This window comes from Mustela putorius, unplaced genomic scaffold (assembly GCF_011764305.1).
Source record: "Mustela putorius furo isolate JIRA1106 unplaced genomic scaffold, ASM1176430v1.1 tig00000228_pilon_pilon_pilon, whole genome shotgun sequence".
Taxonomy (NCBI): Eukaryota; Metazoa; Chordata; class Mammalia; order Carnivora; family Mustelidae; genus Mustela; species Mustela putorius.
The window spans coordinates 18,494,946-18,506,463 of NW_025421322.1; the positions used below are offsets into that span (position 1 = coordinate 18,494,946).

At 39.2% G+C, this 11,518-nt stretch overlaps 1 long non-coding RNA gene across 2 annotated transcripts; it reads left to right on the forward strand.

The window, feature by feature from the left end:
• The first annotated feature begins 445 nt into the window (after positions 1–445).
• LOC123391487 lies at positions 446–9,025 on the forward strand. Of its 2 annotated transcripts, XR_006606205.1 has the most exons (4): positions 446–492; positions 4,514–4,668; positions 8,561–8,615; positions 8,841–9,025. It is a non-coding gene; the product is annotated as an uncharacterized LOC123391487 (long non-coding RNA). The 2 variants fall into 2 exon arrangements; XR_006606206.1 differs by lacking the exons at positions 8,561–8,615; positions 8,841–9,025 and adding an exon at positions 5,827–6,152.
• The last annotated feature ends 2,493 nt before the right edge of the window (positions 9,026–11,518 follow it).

The window sequence follows — 11,518 nt, forward strand, 5'->3', positions numbered from 1 at the left end:
AAACTGGCATCCTTGTCCACTGCTGGTGGGAAGGTCAAATGGTATAGCCTCTATGGAAAGAGGATGGGGGTTCCGTAGCAAATTAAAAATAGAATTACTATATGGTCCAGCAATTTCACTTCTGGATTTGTCCTCAAAAGGATTGAAAACAAGAACTCTGACACACATTTGTATAGTCAGGTTCAAGGCAGCATTGATTCACAACAGCCAAGAGGTAGAAGCAACCCAACCCGTTGGCGGGATGAATGGATCGACAAATGTGGTCTACGTGTACAGCGGAGTATTATTTAGCCTGAAGAAGGAGAGGTATTTTGACACATGCTACAACCTGGATGAAAATTGAGGAAATTATACTTAGAGAAAGAATCTAGTCACAATAAGACAAATACTGTCTGATTCTAGAACACGAGGCACCTAGAATAATCAAATGCACAGAGAGTAGAATGGTAGTTGCCCGAAGGTGGGGGCATCTGTGGAGTTATTGCTTAAAGGGTACGTAGTTTCTGTTTTGGAAGATAAAAAAAAACTTGAGGTGGATGGTGGTGATGATTGTACAACAATGTGAATGTACTTAATTCCACTGCACTGTACGTTTAAAAATGGTTAAAATGGTAAATTTAACAAGGATTACGTATATTTTACCACATTCACTTTCAAATACTGAACTCTGTAGTATACATATGTATATTTATTGTAGAAGGCTGTTTATATAAAGGATACACACTTTATTATATTCCTGGGGAATGTAAGAAGCTTTAACTGATCGTTTTTCTACATAGAAGTTTTGATTTTCTAAGCTGAATTTCTAACCTAACCATTGTGTAGCATGCAACGCCACTGAATATATTCTCAAATTTTGAAAAGTTTCAATATAAAAAAAAGAAAAAGAAAAGCTTGGTTATGGCAGAAAGATGACACAAAGTATTTTAGATATATGCCCTGGACTAAAATATAGGGCACATTCTGAGAGATAATTGTCCAAATTCCCAAAAGTTTTCTCTGAATTCGTTAGGTCACTAAACATCCAACTCTCAAATGACATCTCCATTTCAATTTTGATTGAGTAGCCATAGATAATTGGATGTCTTTTTAAAAAATAAGCATCATCGGTTAAGATTGGAGCCAAGGACTTTGACTTCCTGGAGAAAAAAACTACAAGGTAAGTTGACTTTATATGAGTTCATATTGCTTTATGAAATTTTACTGACAAAACACATCAAAATAGATTGCACGTAAATTTTTCATAAGCAATATAAGCAGCCGTTTAAAGGGAAAATTCATGAAAGCCATAATAAATTGGAAAAATCAGCTTTTTTATTTTCAAAAAATTATGTCAATTGCCTGATCATCTGTCAGTTTTGCCATCCCTTTGTAATACGCTGTTGAAAAGTCCGCCATTGTCTACAACCTCATTCCTAAAGCACCCACACATTTTTCTCCTTTCAACATAAGGAATTCATTTTCTACTCCTAGTACCTTTTGCTGCAATCACATTCAATTCTGTGAGTCTTGGTGACAAAGCAGCCCTGAGAGCTATTACTGGAAATAGAAATAGGAAACAGTGGGATCTCCGAGCCTGTTAACTTCCTTATTTCAGAATCTTAACAGGAGAGTGCAGGAGGGTCACTGGGAAAGAAAAGACATGTTTCGAAATGGCTGAAACTTCTTCTCAAGCATAACATCTACTTCGCAGCCACATGAAAGGGTATAATCCCTCTTACCAGGCAAAAACGGTAGAACTCAATCACAAAAAAGCCTTATTGCTGGCCCCTTTTAGAGTCGATTAAATTCATTTCTCTGACAATCTAGAACCAGAGGAAAACCTACTGTGGTTAATGTACTGTGCAAAGACACAAGGGATGGCCATCTTGCGTGTCTTGTGTGGCCATTTAACACGGGAACGCTCGTGGGCACATCCGGAGCTCTACTGCCCAAAGAAGAAGGGCTCATCTTGCCGGTCTTCCCGTATTCTACACAGAAATTCGGGGCAGTGAATATAATCTAGCTCTAACCTGAGGCTTAATTTTGCAAGTGCTCTCTTATTCTATGAAAGATAACCCGGCAGGATATTGGAATGATGTTTGATTCTGTACTTAGAACTGACATTTCAGCTGATAGCATTATCAGAAAATCTGCCAACTATGTTCCCTGACCTACCTGGAATCTTGTTTTTGCCAGTGGGGTTATATATACCTCCTGGAGCACCTTTTCACTTAAAGGGCACCAGAGTTCCACTGTTTCCAGAGAGAGCGGGGACAGGAAAATAATAATAATATCTACATCAAGGTTAGTTGTTTTGTAAGATTTTAATGTTCTTCAACTTTTCTCAGATCCTCCCTGTGAGATCTGTGTTGTGGGAATAAATGTGGAGACTCCTCTCCCCAGGGCAGTTTTTCAAACACCACAGCACTCCCTACTCCGGTAACACTCTTCACAGAATATCTAATATCAATAGGAGGCATTAAGACCATCCCTTCTAGAATTCAGGGAGGCTGTCTTGCTCAAGCTTTATCCCCTATAGCTTTGCATGTGGCATTGCCACAGTGGGCGTTCATTCATCGCTGTTGAACTGGAGTCTTACTGCCACGTGCTTTCTTTATCTCAGAAGCCATCTTCTCAGCGAATTTCATAGAGAAAACTGCCTGATTTAAAACAGTATTACAGTGAGGGTTCCAAGAGTTTTTTTGTATTTTTCTTTTTATTTTAAAGTAACTTAAGTCATAAGAATTTTAATTCTGGGCCTTCCATGTATCAAATTTAATAGTTAGACATAATTATTTTCATTCTCTAGGTGAAGACAATGTGTATTGGCTTATGCAAGCTCTGGAAATGTTACGGCTAGGAGCATGGCCCATGTTTCATGAGGCCTCCTTCTATGATTTATAATACTTTTTAATATTTTAAATGTTTTGTTTTCTTATGGGGAGGATTAATTTGATGATATTCTGTGATTCATGATACTGGCCAAGGCTCTCTACTCAGCAATGTGGAGAGAAAGTTCCAGTAATTCTAGGCTATGAGTCAGATTCTATCAGGTCACTATTGCTTTCTCTGCCTACTGCTAATGGATAGACAGGATGATTAACTCGGTAATTACTGCAGGCTGGGTGCTATGTAAGAAGTCGGGGGAAAAAAGGGAGCGCCCAAGTTCCTGTGTTCAACACAGCTTACAATCTTGCTGGTGAGATAGACCAAAAGAACAGATAGGAGACAAGCAGATACCAAGAGTAAAGTAGGAGGTAGCAACGATTTCACCAAAGACCAGGGAAACCTCATGGAAGAAGTGAGTTTTGAATTAGGCCTTGAAAGAAGAATATAATTTGAAAACATGAAAGGGAACTTGTGACAGGATATGGAGAATAAGTGTAAGAGAATGAGAAAGAATATGGCATGAATGAAGGGCAAGGGAGACACTGACTTGAGCAATCAGATGTGAAGAGGTCAGGGATCTAGGCTGAACGCCTTAGCCTTCTTGCCATCCTTAGTGCCTGGAATGGTGCCTGGTACCCAGTCTACCCCCCATTCCAGTTATTTTAGTTCAACTGGAAGAAATTAGAAAAGGTTTTTAAGAAATCAAACAGAGGAGCTCATACGATATGCTGAATTAACAAAGATTTACAAAAATGTGATGGTGTAAGTGATCGTGCTTTGGGAGGGGAAGGGTTGGAACACACAGCACATTGGTATAGAGTCAGATGAGCCTGTCTGTTTTTTATGACCATGGGAAAATTGCTTAACTATTCTTCATTTTCTTTGTTTAAAAAAAAAAAAAATGGAGATGTAATACCCATCTTGCATGCTTTATGTGAGGATGAAAAGGGATAATATGTGTCAAGTTCCTAGCATGGAGTCTTATACATTCTGGATATTTTTACTAACTGCACAATGACATTAAAAAACTCATTGAAAAGGGGAAGAGACAATCAAAAGGGAAGTGAAGGAACAGGATGAGGTAGTACAGAAGCACAAGAGAGAGTCAAGGGAAGAAGAAATAAGATTCAGAAAAAAAGTCCTATTTGGTGCATGAAGTAAATATGCCACCAGTATTTTGTATTCTGATGCAAATAAGAATGGTTTGGAAAACTAATTAGAAAGTATGATTACTGAAAATACTGACCTTTGGGAGCTACCTTTCTACCTTTAAACATAATCACATCTTCCCAATTACCTTCTTAAGTGGCCTGACTTAAGTGTTCTGACTCGATCAGCAAAGTCGTTATGGCATTCTCTTCAAAACGAAGAAAACACATTTTCTGGGACAGAAAAGAAACATAACTAAAGAAGCGATATTCTTAGTAAAGGGGCACTTTGAAAGGTCACGTCTCTGTTCCAACCTCACGGATGAATTTACAAATTTTAAGATACCGAGTTTTCTAGTGAATTACACAAACATTAATTTATTTTGGCAAATGATATAGTGAGGCTACCATTTTAAGAGCAAGGACACTGTGCTGCATGGCCTTAGAGAAAGAAGTATATATTAAACAAATGCTTATGTATTGATTTCTGTTAGAAACCAAGACCTGATAAGGCTGCAGTGATAAGGACAGAGATGCTAGCCTGTGGTCCTGAAGGACCGCCAAAAGTGGAAACAGCTTTGCCTAAAGCCATTTTAAGTAAGTTATGTCCCACCTTCACATCCCCAAACAGGAAAAGAAGTAGATAAAGGTAAGTCATTATGTTCGTTCTGCTAACAAAATGATACATTTAATTAAAGAACAAACATATTAAAAATTGATTTCTCCTGAAAAATCATTTTGACTTTTGGATTTACTCGGGTGTTAGGAGAAATGAGATATTGGGTCCTGAGTCATATTAAGACTCAAAGGAAGCAGAACTGGTCTTTGCTGGGTGTGTGGGGGGGTCAAAGATAAATGATCAATGAGGCCGGACAGCAATCTGAGCTGAGAACATAGAGTGTGTGTGATTCTTCCACAGCCATTCGTGAATAACTCCCGAGCAGAATTTTTTTTTTTTCTGATAATAAATGCTCCTGACAAGAAACCACGTGTGGGCCTCCACCTCTGTGGTGACTTTGCTCTGAACAATGGATATGAAGATGAATCTGTCTCCCTTATGAAGAATTAGTGCCGCCTTCCACGCTTCTCCACCCTGCCTTTAATCATATTGAGGAAGAAAAGTGATCGAACCATGTCACTGCCTTATTTAAAATCCTTCAATCGACCTTCAAAGCTTCCCAGACTGGGGTATGCAAGGGACCAATCGGACCCCTGTCTACCATTTAGGACCAACTCTCTCACCTTTTCCCAAGCAAGGCACCCCGCACCCCTGTACCCATCAACCACTTGAGGTTTTCTGATCTTTCCTCCTGGTTAAGCTTGGTACACCCTTCCCTTCTTTATGGATCCTAGAACATTCGGTAGGGGTGTCATGCTTTTGCGAAGTGTTCTTGGATCATCCCCTTTAACCTCACTGGACTTAGTGCTTTTAGCACAAGCTGTTCTCTTATTTACGGCTTCCAATCAGAACATTCTGTTTAACTGCTTTTTCTTGCACAAGAGTGTGATCTTTGTGACAGCAGACACTTGTTCCTGTACCCCTAGCACCCAGCACAGTTTGTGGCAGCCGGCAGATATTGGCAAATACCGCAGATAAGCGAAACCCAATTTGATTGCAGTTCCAAATAATAGAATCCAGGTTTCAGGAACACCTGAGGTCACATATAATCCCCAGGCATAACGCTAGGTGATCTGCCACAGATCATCATGGCTGTTCGGTTTCCCCATGTAGCTCCCTTGAAATATACACTATTCTTCTTCTTTTTTTCATCTTTCACTTTCCATTTCTCGTTCGCCCCCTACACAGGAATCACCAAGAAGATGCTTGAACTCCAGCTACAACAGGAATTTTACATTCTTGGCAAATACTTCAAGGTTCTTTCTTCCCTGAAACGAACCATTTTCTATGAATCTGATAGAAAACCGTGGCCTTTTTCTCCTCCTTGCTGGAGGCTGGCTAATGAGTGCAGTGTGGCTTTTCTAAAGAATTCTGAGTAACTGGTAGAAATAAAATACAATGGAAAATATCACTGGAATGATATCTACCAGAATTATACCAGGAACGTAAATTTCTATTCATACAGCCCTCTCGTTTCAACGTGCAAATTGGAAAAAAATAATAAACGTTTAAAATGGAAATGGTATGTCCCTGCCCCTCTGGTTTGTGGGCAAATTCCTGAGACACAGCTAGGAACAAAGAATTCTCTACTCCTTTTTGGCTGATGGTGTATGGATGAGGGAGGTATCTTCTTAATGATGGTTTGATAAAACAACTTTATTGTTCCAGTAAGTGACTTTAGGAAAACATAATTCCTACTTGATATTCGACACAGAGCCATGCATCTTTAGAGTACATATATCCACTAAATAAGCTCACTATTTGGTTCCTAATTCTATTTGCCTTAACAATAAGATGTTGTATATATAAAATATGCACATACATATATGACATTTATGTATGTCTCTGTGTGGTACCTAAAACCGTATGTGTGTTTGTATGTGTATACACTGAGTTTCCATGTCTATAACACAGGGCTACCTCCAAGATTATCCAAAACACATTGCACCACATTGTCAGGGAGAATTCAATATTCTAGAGTCTATATTTTCCTGTTTGTAGAGTCTTTTTATATGTTAATGATTGGGGTCTATAGCATCATTAGCCTTCTGGAATTATTTTATCTGAAGTCTTAGGGTTTTTGTTACATCATGCATTTTTTTAAAAAAAATTTAATTAAAAAAAATGTTTAGGTATGACATCAGAAGATACTAAAGAGTGTTCAAAGAGACCACCTTTAATCAAAGTAAAAGTAGAAGTAATGGGGTAAATTGCTCTTGCCTTGTCCTTAATGTTATGGCCAAATTAGACTAAATGTCTCTGTTATTGGAGTTTTCTTAAGAAATATTTTTTGTCACAGAGTATACGGTATACAAGGGTCAGATCTCTCTATGATCCTTGCCTCTGCCCTTCTTAAGCTAAACTATGGTCTCCTGAACATGTAGACACAGAATGCTTCCAATAAAAGAGAAAACATCCAAAGTACAGGCATGCCATTGAGGAAGATGGATGGATAAAAGAGCCAAAAATTAGGCTCGAATATCCAGCTTCTGCCAGGCAAGTCTAAAGGAAGAGGCTTGTTCCTGTCGGATTAAGGAATAACTCACAAAGAACAACAGACAACCCTGTTTCTTTCAGAAAAGATAACTGAATTATCCGCAGTTCTTCTGGAAATTAACCCCACATTGGAAGAGTAGGAAGAGACCCTAAATTCTTGATCAAAACCCTATTAAACCTGAAAAAAATATGAAATTCTGTCGGAATTTCATTGATTTAAAAACATACTTGAATGACTTACTAAAAACCAGGTTCATACTTCCTATGAATTGAACTCGGGAAATTCTGCGTATTTTCAAAGCAACAGATTCCTTTTTTTTTTTTTTAAATACAGAAAAAGATCATTTTATTTTGTAATCTTCTGAAACTGAATACATGATTTTGGCTGATATTTTCATATAGCCTCCTTGTTTTCCAATGCTTAAAAATCAACAACTATCTAGTGATGATAATGTCCTTAAATGCAAAATAGCTTAAAGTTTTCAAATATTTCATAATATTGTTTTCAACTTATAAATGAATTGAAAATATTTATTAGACTACCCCCAATTTTTTTTTTTTTTGCCAAAATGCCTTTGTCCCTGGGATACAGAAAATGAAATAAGTGATGATTTTCCTAACCCAGAATACATTTTCCTTTTGCCTTGCATGCATTCTAGCCAGATGAGTGGGCAATTATTCTGAAGGCTGACAATCTGCTACAAACCTTAGAGAGCAGGCAAGCCTCTAAAGAAAGAAGGAGGAGGAGGAGAAGGAGGGGGGAGGGGAGAGGCAGGGGTGGGGGAGAAGGTAGAAGCAAAAGCCAGGTCAACACAAATTTGAGATCCAGGTTCAGAGTTATAGAAAGTGCATGGACTTTAGCAATAAGGAAGGGGAAAAAAATCCTGGCTCTCCTATTTATTAGTGTTGTAATCTTAGGCAAATTGTTATTTTTGGCTAAGCCTCAGTTTCTCCAATTTTAAAATGCAGGGAAAAACAGCTCCCAGAGATGGCCTGACAGTGAAATGAATTATTATCTATTAAAAGCCTAGCTTTGTGCCTGATACATGTTGTGGGCTCTCAACCAACCTTATATGCCCTGCCCTCCTCTCCCCCTCACACCAACCTTGCTGTCAGACTATCCTTACCCCCGCCCCCCCCCCCTTATTTTTCTGAAACAACGAAAGGAATAAAAGGCTACCCTGACTTTTAAAAGTTATGAAATCTGTGGTGCAACAGACACATCCTGTTTCTGTGTGGCGTGTTATTCAGCATTATTGGTAGATCCACTGCTGTTTCCAAGGCCAGGAGCATTCTTGAATATTACTCAATAGCCGTCCTGTTAGGTAGCACATTTCATTAATGTCAGATAGTCCTCCACAGAGTAAGACGTTATCACTGAATTTTGTTGACCTAGTGAAGTCATGTCTAATTTCTCTCCTGATAGCCTTTACTTAAGATGGTCTGAAAAGGCTTGAAAATACGCAATGCCACCATAAAAAGTAAGTAGCAAAACCTTCAACAAGGCCTTCTCCAAGATTTGTCCTTTCCCGTCATGAGATTTGACAATCCTTCAGGATGGAAAGAGAGAGTTGGGGGAAAGGGGAGGGGGGAGGAAGAGACAACCAAGGAGGGGAGAGGAAGGGGAGAGACATCACAGACAATCTCTCGGCCTTGTGAACACTATCAAACTGTTGACTAAGTCATTTGCCCACATTCCTTGGCAGGTGTCTCAGATCTTGACTCCGTGAGTGAAGGTGAGGAGAGAAGTACTATTCTAAACAAGCAAACAAACAAATCTTCATGTCAACAGAGCCTCTGCTTTTTCAGCTGGGGCTTTTAAGAACAAAATGTCACTTTTTGGAAAAAGCTAAACACGAATGTAACAGTATTTTCAACCCCATGTGTCTCCCCTCCCTGCCCTTGCCTCCAGCAAACAGAGCTTCAGAAATGCAACACCTATCAAATATTTCCTCAGAAATGCCAGATTGCTAGGATTTTAAAGAGTTCTACTTATTTTTCCTTTTTGACATTTAGACAGATTGAGTTTGAGAGAGGAAGTGACTCCGAGTCCAGACTGCCCCACACCACTGTCAGAGGAAATAACTGAAGTAAAATGAAGTGATAATATACTGTAGAATATTTAACAGAGTGAAAGGCAGAGGAAAATGGCAATCTGGGAATACACAACTGATCCCCAAAATAGACGCAGTCGCCCGTGCCAGAACAGATGCCAAGTACAGTAGGTCATAAAATGGTAAAATTACCTCTGCCCCGTGGGCTGCGTGTTGACACGGGGGAAATATTTCCCCAATAGTCAGAAGAGCAGGGTCTTTATTCCCAGATGTGGCTATCGCTTGTCGCGGACCCTGCCAATTTTCCTTTCTACTCCTTTCTGTCCTATTCACCAGTGAGAGCTGGTAAGTAACCACTTTAATGACTGCTTCATGTTGGGAGGAGGATTAATGGCCGAAAAAGTACAACTCTGGGCTCTTGTGTCACGTTGTGAATGAAATCAGAGGGTTCTGTGGAGAATATTAGCGAAGCTCTTTCCATTCCGTGGAAGACTCCAGGTGACTAGGGATGTTTAGATTTCTCTCCTAAGGAAAGATATGATAAATAGAGTGGCGAAGGGAAAATACACCCCCTTCCGTGTGCTGAAGGAGTTATTTGGCACTTTCTGGGGCAGGCCTAAGAGAGCTCACTCGGTGTCTTAGTATGATGCAAAGGTTGAAAAAATGGGCAAAACAAGACTTCGTCATTTCCTCAACGCCACAGAGACAGGAATGATGGTGCCCCAAGGGGTCGGGGGTGGGGTGTGGATGTGGGGGGGAATCCTTTGAGAGAAGAGCACTGCCTCATAGCCATAGTGGAGTTGAGGAGATTGAAAATGGAGGAGTTGAAGAAGACCTGTTTGTCTTTTTGCTGTGGGGGTAAGAAGGTCCAAAGGGCAGTCCGTTTTCCTCACCTCCTGGAAGATTTTCACTGAATCTTTGTACTAAGGCTTTCTAGTCCACATGCAAGTCTGCGCTGGCCAGCCACTGAAGGCTGAGATAATCACGAGCAGAAAGAACGAGGAAAAGGTTTTTTTCTCTTGGATTTCTTCTTTTTACTTTGTTCCCTCTTTCCCCCTTTCCTGCCTTTCTTTCTTCCATTGTTTCTTTCCATTTTTTAAACTTTCTTTCAAACTCAAAGACACACTGTAACATGTTCCACAAAGGAAAAAAACCAAAAAGAAAAAAGAATAAATAAATAAACCAGGTGAAAGAGAAAGGAGCTTGAGTGGAGAAATGAATAGGGGGAAATGGCAGAACGTGAGCCGGGCGAAATCTCGGCGGGAAGTTTCCCTGAGGCCCCTATAAGACAATATGCACGTAAGAAATCATATATTCACTGTGGAAAGTTTCCCACTTAAAAAAAAAAAAAAAAAAACACGATTTCTGAATCCTAAACATAGAAAAATGAAGTGATCTTAAATGTGGGTTGGAGTATTTCCAGGTGTGAATCTGCACGGTTTCACTGAATTGGGAGTTGCTGCTTGTGAAAATTTTAACTCGTTGCGTTTTGAGGCAGGGACTAGAACACGAAGAATGGTTTGCTCAGACTTTTTATTCAGATCTTGTGGTTTTCAGGATAGAAGCTTGTTCAATCTTGGTGAAAAAGGAACTTCTCGTTTCAAAGAAGAAAATTTTTTCTAAACACTTTAGAACAACATTTCTTTGTCAAATAGGTCTTTTAAAATTTTCACTTCTAAGTCAGAGCTAGTTTTCCTTCAGATTCAGGGGGATTTAAAAAACGTTAAGGAGGGAACGAGACTGGCAAATTAAATTGGACATTTTTCTCATATGAAATGTTTAAAAAGTACTTCCACATTTCATGTAAACCGGTATATAATTTGGATTATCTTTTCCTACTGGAGCACATCAGTAATCTTAGAAGAAATTTGCAGTTAGGGAAGCTGAAACAATTCTTTTCTTTAATGGTGAAACTAAATTTATTAAAGAAAATGCAGGAAAATGTGGAAACTAGAAAAAAGCCTTCTCTATCATGGAAATACAACTGCTGTTCACACTTTGATGTGGATCCCCTTCTTGTGTTCCCCAAGAATTCATTCTCTTAAATGCCTTTTCATTGTACAATTTAAAAATGATAATGATGATAATGATATCCATGAGTTATTAGCATCCACAGGGTAACAGCTATGTTATCTATGTTACATTTTATCCTTAAATGAACCATCCAAAGGAGGAAGACCTAGAAACCCGAATTCAAACTGGCCCTAGATGACACAGTGAGTGGCTGGGCTGAACTTGAACTCCCTTTTCTTGTTCCCTGCTTATTCTACTCCATGACACCTGGCTATTTCATCTGAACACATTTAAGCTTCAATAAATGACATTGTGCC